Here is a 15,734-nt window from a genome sequence, read left to right on the forward strand (position 1 = left end):
AAGGGGTCATCTGTCCTTCATTCCCTCACACTGTATCTTTACAGTGCTGCTTGATGAAAGCTTAACGTGTTTGATATATTTATGACAGCTTTTATTTTTTAGGTCTGGTTATTGAATACATATTTCCATTCTAAATCTTTCAAGTTTTTCGGTTACATTTAAAATTTGTCTTGTTTAAGTGGTATACATTCAGTTTTTCTTGTGTGCAGTCAAACCATCTTAATTAATTGAACCACTTATTCAATATATTTTTAAGTGGTTCCTCATATATTTGAATTTAAATTCATAACTTCATCTCATTGTGTAACTTGTTTTATGTTTCCTTCTTTCCCTTTGTCTGAATAAATTTTTGATTAATTGTATTTATATATTCGCTTTTCACTCTATCATTTGTTAGTTATAATCATCTATAATAGTATGATATTTTATAGTGGTTACCATAGAGATTATAATGTATTATTGCTTGAAATTAAGTGTTAGTAAGTTTAGCATGTCTGGAAATGTAAGGGCTTTAGAACACTTAGGTTACTTTTTATCTTGTGATTCTTACTACTTTCACTATTGTGGAAATAAATTAGTACTATATAACTAAAAAATTACTATTTTTACAAGATATTATTATTTTTATAAATTTAGCCAATTCTGTTGATTACTCCTTATATTTTTATATTTCTATCTTTGATAATTTTTCTTCAGCTTGAAGAACTCCTTTTATTGTGGACGTACTGTAAATAAATCACAAATGTCTGTTTGTTTAAATACATTATTATAATATTAATTGCTTCATTATTTGAAATATGTTTTAGCTGAGTATAAAATTCTAGATTTGTATTGAATTATTTTCCATGGTCTCTGAGTTTCCATTATATTATTGAGAAGTCAGACAAGACTTACTTTTTCTTTAAGCATCTTTGTTTCATTTTTGAAAGAAAATGTTATATCGATATGTGGGATTGTTTTGCATTTATATTGTTTATGATCCTTATGCCTCTCGAATTGGCAGTGGTTCGGTTTCTCCTCCACCTCGCCAATAATGTAAGGATATTCTTGTACTTTTTTTTAATCCCCTGTCTTTCTCTCCTTTTGGGTCTGCATTAAGAATGTATTTGATCTTTGGATTCTTTCTCTATATCCCCATTACCCTTTGCTGCACATGATACCCTTTTGGTATACTGATTAATTATCTATGGCATGAATTCTGGGGGCCTCCACTTATGAAGTACCTGACCCAGGAAGTTCCCAGGAATATTGGTGGCCCTCATCTTTTAATGTTCCCCAGTTATTGATGTCTTTAAATCATTCTCTAATTCTTATGGTCTTTTAATGATTCTGTTAAGATTGGTAGAAAAACTGACCAACCATCCAACTTGTCTATATTCTTTGCTGTCTGAGAAACTGGGATATCATCCATCAGTCCTTTCTTTGCCACCAGGAAATTCTCTACCATGTTACCTTTCATTTTTTCCCAACTCTTCCCTTCCCTTGATCCAATAGCACAGGCATCGGTCTATGAGTTCAGTAGTTAAGTAGATTCCTCACGAGACATAAAAAATAAATAAGTCTTCCTTGAATAAAATACACATGCTTACAATCAATTCTGTGGAATCTTTTCCACTTGGCTCTGGAGAGATTCCCACGAGGAGATGAGAATGAATGAGTTTCCCCTCAAGGACATCCTCATTTTCTCGGCTGGTGATGGTGGACCCGTAGCACAAGGAGACATGAGGGCAGTTAGAAGAGTTTTCACAGTACGCCTCGTTCAGCTGTCTCTATAGTGAGATAGACCCAAAATAGTTTAGCTTTATCAATTTGAATTCGCTTTTTGTATTCCTCTGGGAACTTTAGTTACCATTTTGTTTCCTGTGATGTCTAATACCATACCATCGTTTCGAGAAAGACTGCTTCTTAATAACTTTTTTATCAGGGTTTCTATGGAACTTGAAGACCAATTACAGAGTTTTATATTTATATATGCTGTGCTTGTCAAACTATACTTCTCTTATCATGTTTTATAAAATTAATGTAAAAATTACAATGTAAACCCTTGTTATCATTCATTGATTCCTATCTCATTTGTGTCCAATAGCTTGAGAAAAAGAATCTTTCATAAAAACCAACATCCAAATATCATTTTTACTTTTTATTTAACAACTTTTAATATATTCTATGTTATCATTTCTAGTATTAATGGTTTGGGTACTTCTAAAGGCTAATTAGTATCATACCAAAACCAAACTCACTGAAATCAAGTTTATGCTGACACAAAGGAATAAAATATTTAATTAAAATTAATTTGTCACATACTGGACAGAGTAAATATCTGTCCTCCTATACTTCTTAGTAGTACACAGCAAAAATTATAAGAAAATTGAAAAGAAATGACTATGATTATTTAAATTATTTTAGTTAGTATCATAGGTAAAATGAAATTTCTGGGATGATATAGACAGATATACATGTGTGATTTTTGAAAAATCTGTTTTCTAAGTGCACAACCTACTTTTGGACTTCATAACCATTTCCTTTCAATCTTATCTAATATTTTTTGCTTGTAAACTACTAAAAAGTAGAGGAGGGTACAGATCTACTCTGTCCTTTATGTTGCAAAGTAATTAAAATTAAAAATCCAGTTTATTTTCATACCAATCTCATTTTAAATTCTCAACCACAATATATTATTAGTGACAGTCACAATATACATCACAGATATAGGACATTCCCTTCATTCCAGAAAATTTTATTTGATAGTACTTATCACAGAGATGGAGATCCTAGAATTGATACAGAACCCATATGTCAAGCATGGCGATTTCAAAACCAATTGTTGAAGGTACAGCCAGGCAAGAAAGAGACTCATTGTTTTGCAATAGGCACGCAGGGCACAGCATCAGAGAGTATGAAAGCAGACGATAGTCAGAAATCCATTCAGGGAAGGCAGAGTGCGAATTTAGTGCTGGGCTTGTAGTTCAGGTGGACCTGGCTCAAGCCTGCATACATTTTGTTCCCAGAAGGGATAAGACACAAGGAAGCTGCTGTATCAAGAACTGGGCTAGAATCACAGGGCAGTCTTAGTTCTGGATTTGGAGTGAGTACAAGATACACATTGAGATGTATTCATTAGAACTAAGTCTATAAACCAGTTAGTAGAAATAGATCATAATCTTACATTTAGAACAATTTAAAATTCCCTAAGTGTGTGAAGCATACTTAGACTTTTCAACGTTCACCATAGCAGATCCTGTTTCTTGAAACTTTCATTCACCCACAGATTATTACTGCGACCCATTGATTGTCCTCTTACGACAATGCTGACTTTCATGAGTGATTGATTACTTGTGTATCCCTACTGCAGTAGGGCATGATTTGAATCTGCCAGCTAAACCGGGGGAGATAGATCCACTGCATTAGGTTTCCCATAGAATCAACAACAAACCTTTTTGATTTTTTGCAGAACCCATGTATAGAGTTGTGTCCTTTCTGTCATAGTTGAACGCATAAAAATCTGAGGTCAATAGTTCACTTTCATTATGTGAATAGAAATTTGTACAATTATAGATAGAAAAAATATAGCGAGAGATGAATGCCACAAAGCTTTGTAACTCAACCCTTGTGCAAAGCCTATAAAGAAATTTGCAATTCATGCTACCTTTTAAAATCCCAACTGCCCTTTGAGATTCATGCTGTATTTTAAAGTAGCATGAATAAGAACTTTCTAAAAACGTCTCTATTTAACTGGACCTATTGGTGTTATTTTCCTATTTTACTTCTGAACTCCCCCCTCCCCTCTCTTTTGGTTAAATCTATGATATTTTCCCAGATATTCTGAACGTCTGGTATGGCGATTGTAATCATTCTTTATATTCGGTATGATTTTAAGTTTGATTCTCAGTCATTATATTGTGGGTAAGAACGTATTTGCCTTCAGTTACCTAATCAAAACGTTATAGGCATCTTAAAAAGAACAATGAGTTCATTTTAAAGAGAAAAAAAAACATTAAAAACAATGTGCTTAGAAATGAGAGAGTGGTTTCAAAAAATGTACTATTCAGGTACTTGTAATTTAGCCTTCACAATTTCATAACTGATTGTTCTCCAGTCTTTGGGGATTAAGACTATGGTTTCCATGGTAATTTTGGGTTTTGAAAATGCTCATCTTTGCCCTAAATGGAGACTAGATAGTTTGAATAGAAAACAACCTGTCTGTTAGCCAAGATTATACTGTAGTGTTGTAAGAAAGAGAAATACACTATTTTAAAATAGACTAATTCTAGGTTACCATAACAAGTTCAATGTCGTTAAAATCACAACCTCTTGATTGCTCGTGTTAACAAAAGCTCGTTACTTAATTCTTTGTGCTGCCTTGGCTTCTGTTTCCTTCCAAAGTCCAATAATGGCTAATAGCATGGGTGAATTGTACTCTTGTTTATGCCAGTTCACGTTCAAGTGCTTTGTGTTATCATCATTGGCTGTCATGACTTCATGAGTGATTCAGATCTTTGTAGACGACCTCTAGTCTTAATACTCTTCATCTTTTCTGCATATATAAACAGAATTATTATACAATGTGGGTGCTTTCCCTATTTTTTCTAACCAGATGCTGTTCCCTAAATGAAGGAAGCCCTGCTATTTTCCTAAGTTTCTTACTAACAGCTTTTTTTTCAATGCAGTAATTCCAGCCCTCACACCAAAGGGATATTTAAAACATGTAGAAAAGAGATGGGAAATTTTTATTTAGCCCTTCCTCCTAAAATTCATTTTCTCCCAGTGCGCTGCTCATTGCCCAATCATTCTCTGCAGCTCCGTTTGGTATGTTCGCCTGCAGAGACCAGCAGCCTGCCTGCTAGAGTTGAATCTAGTATAATTCAACAGTCTAATTTCTGATTTAATTTTGCTGCTCTCCAACTGTGGTGTAAGCCCTGCTCTGAGAATTGAATATCACTTGTGGCACTTTGCCTCAGATGAAAATCCGTGTGCCACCATGCCTCATGCACTCCAGAGTCTTTGTTTCCATGATAACTAATGGGCTCAGAGTGGTTAAGGGAGAAAAAGACATATGCAAGATTAACAAGGAAATACAGCGATTCAAACAGGGAGAAGTGATTCTACTGCCTTATTGAAAATGAACTTCAATATCTGTGGGTAGCAAGTGAAGGGAAAAGAGAAAGGAAAATCTGGGTCCTTTTTCATTTTCATTTATTTCTCCAGCACTCTTTCTTCACCATCCTAACCTTCAGTTGGTCAGGGAAAACACATGACGTGTAAGACTGCTGTGTTGGCTTCACATGAAAATAAAAGTTATTTGTAAGCATACACACCCTCGATGCAGCAGTTGTCAAGAGTGCAGCTTCTAACTGAAAGGTCAGTGGTTTGAACCCACACAGAGATTCTGTGGGGATGTCCCTTAGATTTCAGCCCAGGAAACTTTATGAAGCCACTCTACTCTGCCACATGGAATTATTGGGAGTATAAATTGATTCAGTGACACACAACGACAATATGCAGGATTTTTTTTTACTCTGTCATTTTCTCGTTGAAGAAGTCTTATGTTTTTAGTTTGGTAGGCTTCTAAATGGTGTTGGCCAATCAGTCCCTCACAGCCTTTTCTTCAATGAGTGGTCTGGGGATCAGCAGCCTGATTATCGCCTGGAAGCATATCAAAAATGTGGAATATCAGGCTTCCTTCGAGACCTTCATTCCAAATCATATTTGCATTTGGGAAGGAAGCATATAGGATATAGGCATATTAAAGCAATTTTATAAACAAAACAACAAAAACACTGGCATTGAGCTGATTCTTACTCACAGCGATGATATATAGGTTTTGCAAGACTGTGCATCTTTACTGGAATTTGAACCACTAACTTTATGATTAATAGGACCATGCCTAACCCACAGTGCTGATGCTACAGATCACTTGACTTCCTGGATGGCACAGATACATCATAAGCTTGACTGTTAACTTAGATTAGAAGTTCAAGTCTACCCGAGGTTGCCTCGGGAGAAAGACATGGTGCTCTGCCAGCGCAAAGCTTATGGAGCACAGTCCTACTCTGAAACACAGGAGGTCACCACTCAGAATCACCTTGGCAGCGTTTCTATTAGCGTTTCTATGCGAGAGACACCAAATGGAAGACAAATAGAAATTTATTTAACAAGTAGAAATTAATTTCCTGACACTTTGGTAATAGTATTGCCGGCTCGAGGGGAAGTCTTTTTATCTCTGCCAGCTTTAGAGGAAGATCTTTGTTTCCTCTTGAGGAGTCTTGGCCATCTTTTCTCTACTTTTCTCTTTTTGCTCCCTTACTCAATCTCTATTTTATATCTAAAAAGTGATACACTAAGGCTCCAATATCTAGTATACATACACAAATTCAACACCTCAAGAACAAAAGGACCCATCATTCCTTTTTAAAGTGGGCAGAGGACACGGAGAGACATTTCATCAAGGCAGACACAGAGGTGGCCAACAAACACATGAAGAAATTCCCTGTCATAATTAGTCATTATAAAGATATAAATCATAGCAATGAGATGTCATCTCACCCCAACAATAAGGACAAATTTTAAAAATATGGAAAACAGTGAATATTGGTAAAGGTGTAGAGAGATTGGAACTTGTTTAAATTTCTGGGGGAAATGAACAATTAATGGTATAACTATTATGGAAGGCAAGGTTGAACTTCTTTCCACTATGTAAATAAAATATCATATGATACAGTAATCCCAGTAATAGCCATATATCTGAGAGAACTAAGAGCCATGACGCGAATAGATTTAGATGCCTACCAACCAAAGTACCTGCATCATCAGGTGAATTGAGAGACATCCAAGGGAGAACTATGCAAAATTAAAGAATAAAGGTGCAGTATCTCACCCTATGGATGAATCTCAAGTATATTATGCTACATAAAATAAGTGAATAACAAAATAAAACATTTGAGACAATTATAAAGTCAAGAAAAGATTTACAACAAGAAGAAATATTGTCTGATGCTTACCAGACATAGGAAGGTGTGCTAACCTGAGTTCTCCGGGGAAGTTAAACTAGTGACACTTTCATGTGTATATAAAGAAGTAAATTGGTTTGGAAAAAATGGACATCCACAATTGTAGAAGTGGTTAAGTCTAGTCGGATTCAATCTATGGGTCAGGCGCTAAACTAGAGGCTTTTCCAGACCCACATAACTTGTAGTGCTGATGAACCAGGGAGCAAGGAGCTGAATCTGGAAGCAAGAAGGCCGCAGACTGGTGGAAGCAGAGGCAGTGGAATCCAAGGTCAGCAGACCGGGATTCAACTCTGGCTGCAGACTTGAATGAATCCAAAGTGACAAGCAACGTGGCAGGTATTCGGTAGGCAAAATGGCAGGCTCAGGTATAAAAAATTCCAAGGTTAATGAGACAGGTAAATGATCAAGGACAGCAAGGGAAGGAGAGAAGGAGAAGTTCTTCACAGCATATATATACATCATGTATATGTATATATACATCATATATGTGTGTATACACACACACACACACACACACATATAATTAAGGCTTTAACCTGATCAAGAGGTTGGGTTTGTCCTCCATCCAAATCTCCCCATAGCTGCTTGACTGCATACAGAAGATCCTATTATCAAATTGATTACATTATGCTAGGACACATCATGGAAGAGGCATGAACTGCCAAACCACTGAGAATCCTGGTCCAGCCAAGTTGATAATAAAACCTATCAGGGAGGGAGAAGACAGTTAACTCCACTAACTCGAAGGTAGAACTATTTTAACTCTGGTGAAAGGGAAGGCAATATATGATGAAGGGCAATATACGTACAGCTCTGCCCCAAAGCAGACCTACTAGTATGATAGGTACTGGTGGAATCCCTGAGATTATCATCTTCAGGTGTGCTCCAGCCCAGGAACTGAACCCGCGCTCAGTGATCAAATTTTAGCCAAATAACTGACAGGCCCATGAAGTGAATCAAAACACCAAGGAGAAATTTACTCTTTAATACAATCAACGATAAGAGCTCAAAATGGCATTATTTGCTCAAAAACAAAGCTAAAAAGCAGGTACGGATGAATGAAAATGAGAACTTCAGGAACAAGTGTTAATATATTGAAAGTATTACAATCAATACCAGTTGGGGGATAAAAAGTAATTGGCCCAAGATGCACCCTATATTCATCCTACCTAGCAACAAAAATAACCTAGTTCCAAATTGGACTATAACCACAGGCAAAGAAGTTAATAAGTATAGCACATATTTTAGGGAATCATAATTCAATCCATATTATTCCACCCTTTCATGCCCCAAAACCCATGTTCTAAAATCTCATCTGAATGATCTAAATCAGCTCTAGGTGATAATTTGTGCACGTGACTTCCTGGGACAGCAGTCCTTTTCATTGGCGAACCCGAATTGAATTTTATTGGTGCAATTTAGCATAGAAATGATCCAACGTACAATGGGAGAGCAGGAACAAGGTAGACACTTGCATTACATATGGGAGAAATGGATAGGAAGAAAGGATAAAGAGAAAGAAAGTGAATTCAACACCCACCAGAACAATTCACAAGCGATCAAGGCTCGAAAGTAACCTCCTCTTTTTCTGAGGTCACGTGGACCATGAGCTTTTCTTTCAGACTTGGGTGCGGGTCACAGTCTCTGTCTCTGGGTAGAGATCCCTCAGGCCTGGAATGCATGGCTGTCTGCCATCAGAGTGGAAGACCTTGCAGGGCCTGGCAGCATTGCCCTCTCCCCTTGAGGTGGCAGCCCAGCGAGGAGCACTTGTCAGTTGTTTCTTCGGAGGACATCAGAAGGAACTCCTTTGGCTCTTTTCCTGTCCATAGAATGACAAGAAGCAAGTTCGGGCCCTGTCCGCTTGAGAGGTTTCTGCTACCATAGACCCAGGAGTCCTAGGCTTAATCTCTTTAACAAAGATTGTGTAAATGAGTTCTTTGAAAACATTCTAGAGTGCCCCCCCAGCTATGGGCAAAGGGGCACCTGATTGGTGGTGGTGCTCTTATATCAGTCAGGGCCAGAGCAGACTGGCAGCCCTTTGTTCAGCCTAGCTTGATGCCTAGATCGTGGCCAGAGCTGTTTCATGCCTGGGGCACATCACAAAAAGAAAACATTCTGGAGTATGTGTCTGTAATTTGTAAAACATAATGTTCCAAGCCTTTGTGTTCTGTTTTTATTTTGTACAACTCATTTTAAAATCCACCTCTTTCACATTGTACAGTAAGCAGCAAGGAAAAACCACAGTGCCCCTTTGAGTTCTTTTCATTAAAAATCTCCTGGGCCAAATATATAAGTTCATTACTTCCAATTTCTCCTTTGTCCCAAATATTTGAGCAGCATTCAGACAAATTCTTCAATACTGCATAGACAGCACCTTCCTTCCTCCGTGGTCTAATCACGTGTCCACAATTTTCTTTGTAAGCCGCCCCAGAAGCGCAATTAACCTCAATATTTCTATAAAAATGATGCTGTTGATTCCATATATATTCCCCAGGACCATGGAGACTTTGTCTATTGCTCTCTTCACTTCTACGCCTCACCTGAGCTACCTTTGTCACCCAGAGTTCGGCCAACAGTCTCTCCAGGTTTTTATTATTTCTACCAAACCAATTGCTGTAGATTCTATTCCTACTCATAGCGACCCTCTAGGAACTGCCTTGTGGGTTTCCGTGGCTGCAAGTGTACAGAGGAGCAGCAAGTCTGATCTTTCTCCGACTGGGCAATGCTGGTTCAAACGGCTCACCTTGTAGTAACCCACTATGCCACCCGGGCTCTGGCTGCAGGGAAGTTTATTTTGTGTACTAAGGTGCGCCGGGCCCAAGCTATGGTGTTTTCTATGAATTGCCTCAGATTCACATGAAAGTTGGACAATAAGGAAGACTGAATAAGAATTGATATATTTGAATTATGGTGCTGGTCAAGAACATTCAAAGTACCAAAATCCTTTTGGACTTGCAGAAGAACAAACAAATCTGTCTTAGTAGAATTATGGCCAGAGAGCTGCTTGGATGCAAGCATGGCAAGACTTCATCTCACATAATTTAGACATGCTGTAAGGAGAGGCCTGTTTCAGGAGAAGGACGTCATGTTTGGTTGTGTACAGGGGCAGCAGCGAAAAAGAGGAAGTCCCTCAATGAGATGGATTGGCACAGTGGCTAGAACAACGGGCTCAAAGATAGGAACAATGGTAAGGGTGGTGCAGAACTGGGCGGTGCTGCCTTCTGTTTTGCATTGGGTTGCTATGGGTTGGAACACACTGGATGATGCCTACCAGCATTCAACCCAACCAAACTCACTGCCATCTATTTGAATTTGAAGCTGTCGCCACATTTTATGCGTCAGTAAGAGCAGCACCCCAATCTTTTGCTAACAAACTCTGCCTTACGCATCTTGTAATGCTATAACAGAAATACGGCAAATGTATGGCTTCAGGGAACTGAAATGTATTCTAGCACTATCTAGGAGTGTAGAAGTTCACATTTAAGGTGCTGCTATTGGGAAGATTTTCTCGGTTGGCTCTGGAGAACTCTCTTCTGAGCTTTTGCTCCTGGGCATTTTTCATTTGCTTTGTACCTCTCACCCCCAATTTCCTTCTTTACTCTCTTTTAATACATCAAGTTAAATTGACTCAGAATATACCCTAAGCTGATGATCATTAAAATAACAGAGGAAATCTATTATAACCACAGACGGAGAGGTGAAGGTTGGCAACATATAATTTGGGGGAACATAAAAAAATACCAGGAGGCATAGTGGTTACATGTTGGACTGCTAACCACAAGGTCAGCAGTTCAAAACCACCAGCAACTCCATGGGCGAAGCATTGGGCTTTCTATTCCCATAAAGAATTACAGTCTCAGAAACCAAGGGGGCAGTTCCACCACAGGGGTCACTATGATTCAGAGACCAGTTCCTGGAAAAGGAGGGACAGTGCGAGGGAAGAGAACCCTCCACAGAATGAATGGATACAGTGTCTGAACCAATGGGCTCGACAGATGACAATCGTGAAGATGGTCCATTCTGTTGTTCACAAGCTTGCTCTGAGTCAGTCCCGCTTGACAGCACCCAGCTAAACCACAGAAAACGTCCATAAAAGCATAGACGTCTCCTTTTAAATATTTCTTCTAGTTTAGATTTGAGCTTCCTTAATGCAGACTATGGTACCTCATGATTGGTCTACCCTTGCCACAAATTATCTTGGCCATTTGTATGGGGGCATATGCTTTCTCCCAAGTTTCCTGTCTTCAGTCATGCACCATGTCTTCACCTTGATAGTCTGACAAACAAGCTCATGGGGCGATGCAAGAACAGACACGTCTATTGTGATAAATCCAAGTTTTGATAAAAACCAGGTCTCAAAAATTATCCATACTTCTCAGTTATATTTTTGTGATTAATCAATTGTGTCAAGCACATTTGTACATACGTTGCCATCATCATTTTCAAAACATTTTCTTTCTACTTGAGCTCTTGTTATCAGCTCCTCTTTATTCCCACCCTCCCCCACCCACCCACCCTTGTGACCCTTTGATAAATTATTATTATTTTCATATCTTACACAGTTTGCTGTCTCCCTTCATCCACGTTTTTGTTGTCCATCCCTGTGGGAGAGGGGCGGGTATTATATGTCAATCATTGTGATTGGTTCCCTATTTCTCCCCCTTCTCCCACTGCCCTTCCCCCATCTCATAGTATTGCTACTTCCATTATTGTTCCCGGGGGTTTATCTGTCCTGGATTCCGTGTGTAGAAAGCTCTTGTCTATACCAGTGTACAAGCTCCGGGCTAGTCAGATTTGTTAGGTAGAACTGGGGTCATGATAGTGAAGTGGGAGGAAGCATTAAAGAACCATAACTATCTTAATAACCTAATTCATCATTTTTATATTTTCAAAGAGAAAAATCTTCAGGAATTTCCAAATTCAATACTTGAGATTTTTGTAAGGTGACATCATTCTTTCCACTAAAAAAAAAAAGCATTGTTTTCCTTTTTATTTTTCCCACCCTTCTTTCAATATAACTATCACTTATATGCCACTCTTTTATGTGACAGTCTACTTGTTACACAAAATTTTCTTTTTGGTCCCATATACATTTTTAATCTTAGACAATATAACTATGATACTCATATTTATTTAAATATTTATGTGGAGACTCGAGGGTGGATATTTTGTATAGCTAAAAAATATTCTTATATGTTCACACTCATAACATCACTTGCTGATGAAGATCAAGGATTGTAGCCTTTGGAATGGATTATAACTCAATGTAAAGAAGACCAAAATCCTTACAAGTGATGAATAGACATCATGATAAATGGTGAAAAGGTTGAAGTTGTTAAGGATTTTGTCTTACTTGGATCAACAGTCAATGTTCATGGAAGCAGCAGCTGTGAAGAGATCAAAAGATGCCTTACATGCATAAATCTACTACACATGACCCTATTAGTGTATTGAAGAGCAAGGATGTTACTTTAAGGACTATCGTGTACCTGATCCAAATTGTAGTATTCCCCATTGTATCATGCGCTTGTGAAAATTGGACATTGAATAAGGAAGATCATACATAGAAAAATATATGCATTTGAATTGTTTTTCTGGAGAAGAATATTGAGGGTACCATGAACTGCTAAAAGGACAATTGGAAGAGGTAAGACCAGAGTGCTCCTTAGAGGCAAGGAGGGCAAGATTTTGTCTTACACACTTTGGACATTTTATCAGGATAGGCCCGTCCTGACACAGGGGCTGCAGCAGTGGGCTCAGGCATGGGAACAATTGTGAGGCTGGTGCAGGACCGGGCAGTGTTTCGTTCTGTTGTGCACAGGAAATCTATGAGCCCGTGTCCACTCAGTGGCACCTAACAACAACAACAACAACAACAACAACTTATATATATATATGTCCTGTGTGTTTTGACAACACACCTAAAATCTTAAAACAATTTAAAAGTATATTGTGGAAAAAATATTAAAGAATGTAATTTGTTTAATTACTTCTTCATGGCTTCTGCCCAACCCCCCACCTCCCCTACACACACACACACACACACACACACACACTTGAGTATCTACTGTGTGCCAGACATCGGAATGAATGACAGAGGTGAATGGTTTGAGATGATGCATGGTTTCCTTCTTGGTTTTGCTTGCCAATTGATGGTTTCCCCATGTGCACAAAGTAGAACAAGGCCAGGGGTTTTCAAGGTTACAAGGAGATGTCCATACCTGCTCCTGTGGTGCCTCTGGGTGGCTCTGACCCACCAAATTTTTTGCTAGTTGTGGCACACTTAGTGATTTGTCCCCCTATTCTCTGCCCTTGCTGCCAGAATTTTCACCTGACCTTAGGATCAGGTAATATGAACTTGAAGCAATGTGATCAACAGCTCACCACTGATCATTCTGTTTCATTTGGCTTTTTCCTGTGCCCATTTCACTCCATTGGGAAAAAACAAAACAGTTGTTTTATATTCATCTTGAATGTAATGTTCATATCATAGTCTTTTAGAAAAGAGAGTATAGTGTTCCTTGAGCTATTATGATTTTTTTTTCTTTCCTCATAATCAAAGCCACTCTATAAAGCATATGCGGAAATTCTCCAGACACCAGGCAGGGATTCTCACTCCCGCTGCACTATAATCTAGTGGTGCTCAAAGTCAAATAACAACAACAGAAAGCCACCATCTAGCTTTATTGTTATGACTCATGTTAGCCATTTACAAGACTGGATTGCTGCCTGGGGCACCCAAACAATAAACTATTTAATCTGTGGTAAAAGTATACCCCCAAACCTACTCCTTTACAGAGGATAATCAAGCCAAATAGTTCTTATAGATTGGATTTGTCTGTTTGTAAGTTATAAATCAATTTTTAAATTCTTCTGTTCTTTTTCGACTGGGTGAAAATATTTTCCTAATAAACTAATCAATATTGAGTTTTGATTAGTTTAACTCTTATAGTTGAAAAATTTTCCTAATAAACTAATCAATATTGAGTTTTGATTAGTTTCAAACTCTTATAGTCATAAAGCGAATTTGCCTATTTTAAAAGAACTATTATATAATATTGGAGTCTTTATTTTCTTTATATATTCTATAAACTGACTTCTAGGGTGTTCTTCTGTCTTACATTCATATGTGTAAGAGAGAGCTTTATATTCCAAAGTAGCTATATATCGAAACAACATCCTAGCCCAATATGAACACATTAAAACACATCAGAGCTACTTAATTTTTTTTAAAGTTGGCTTTCAGAAAAGAAACAAGTGTCAGGGTGATTAGTTAATCTTACACGCTAGAGCTTCAATGCGCCCAGCATTTTCACTAATTTAATATTCCCAGTCATTAATGTTGACTTCTAAAATTATTTATGGTATGTTTTTCCATAAAGTTTAGAGAGCTATAGTCACCCATTTTCTTCTGAACTTGTTTCATTTATATATTCAAAATTATTTACTAAACACTCATACATTTTTTTATTGCTTAAGAAAATTTATTTTATAGGCCTGATTTTATGTCATGAAATGACACTATTTCTCAGATGGCCAAGATAATATAAATGAAATCATTATCACTAACACAAGATGAAGCACTCTTCAAACACTTCTGCTTTGGGTTTCCCAACAGGATTTCATAAATCTTCTGTGAAATACAAAGTTTGACCTTTGCCTTAGTTGCGTACAATATATTCCAACGTATTTTTTCTTGGTTCATGGTTTTCCTTCCCTTCTTCTCTCAGGGACAGCCTATTCTGACGTGTGTGTAAACTGAAGCAAACAAACACCTTCATGGAGCCCATTCTCACCATTGGTAACCTATTGTGTTACAAAGTAGAACTGATCCATAGGGTTTACTTAGTTGTAATCTTCATTGAGGTGGATCACCAGACCTTTCTTCCGTGGTGCCACTGGGTAGACTTGAACCACCAGCTTTTAGATTATAGTCAAGCCCAAACTATTTGGGATCATAGTTCATAGTTCTTATGTGTCCTAAACCATGTAACTAGGACTTCAATAGTTAAAGAGAAGAAATAAGTCAAAATGAATGCCTAGTTTTTCTTTATTCAGCTTAAAATACATACAAACTGCCTTATCTAGCTTTTAAAAAAGAGACATCATTGCTAAAGTAAATGTTCACTTTAAGAATGGATGACTTTCCAAAGAATTGCTACTATTTCTCCCTTCAGTATTTGGAAGAGTTAACCTCTGAAGTCATATGGGCCTCTCCATTTTTTCTCTGTGTTCAGCTATTATATTTATTATTTACTTTCTTCATATTATTTGTTCTTTACTCACTTTTTTATTTTTATAGTTTTAAGGTTTAAAGTTGTCCTACGATTTTAGGAATAATTCTATCTAAAATTGAAATTTGGAACGACACTTTTTCTGTAAACATTTCTTTAGTGTAAGCTCAATGTTACTGTTTTAATATTTTATATTTACTGAATTCAAAAACATTTTCTTATTTCTCTTTTAACCTAGGAGAAATGGAATTTTTTATGTAACTTCTAAAACAGCTGGGAATTTTTCAGAGACCTGTCTAATACTGTCTATTACTGTTTTATAATATAATTATATTTTAGCCTTTGAACCTATTATATTACATATATAATTTCAAATTTACTGAAACATTTTGACCCAGAATTTGATCTATAATTTATATTACTGTATATTCTGTGTCCACTGTGGGTTATACTGTGTTTTGGTAGAGTAGTTGGTAAATACAAGTAAAGTTGA

The 15,734-nt window shown here is 37.3% G+C and overlaps 1 protein-coding gene and 1 non-coding gene across 2 annotated transcripts in view; both read left to right on the forward strand.

Annotated features, from left to right (window-relative positions):
• The window catches only part of IQCM (IQ motif containing M), a 417,529-nt gene that overhangs the window by 265,623 nt on the left and 136,172 nt on the right, over positions 1-15,734 (forward strand). The window lies entirely within an intron of this gene.
• Positions 8,965-9,107, forward strand: LOC115871561. Its single transcript, XR_004047357.1, has one exon. It is a non-coding gene; the product is annotated as a small nucleolar RNA SNORA48 (small nucleolar RNA).

Source organism: Echinops telfairi, unplaced genomic scaffold (assembly GCF_000313985.2).
Source record: "Echinops telfairi isolate 266 unplaced genomic scaffold, ASM31398v2 ScPeMD7_5868;HRSCAF=6743_1, whole genome shotgun sequence".
NCBI lineage: Eukaryota > Metazoa > Chordata > Mammalia > Afrosoricida > Tenrecidae > Echinops > Echinops telfairi.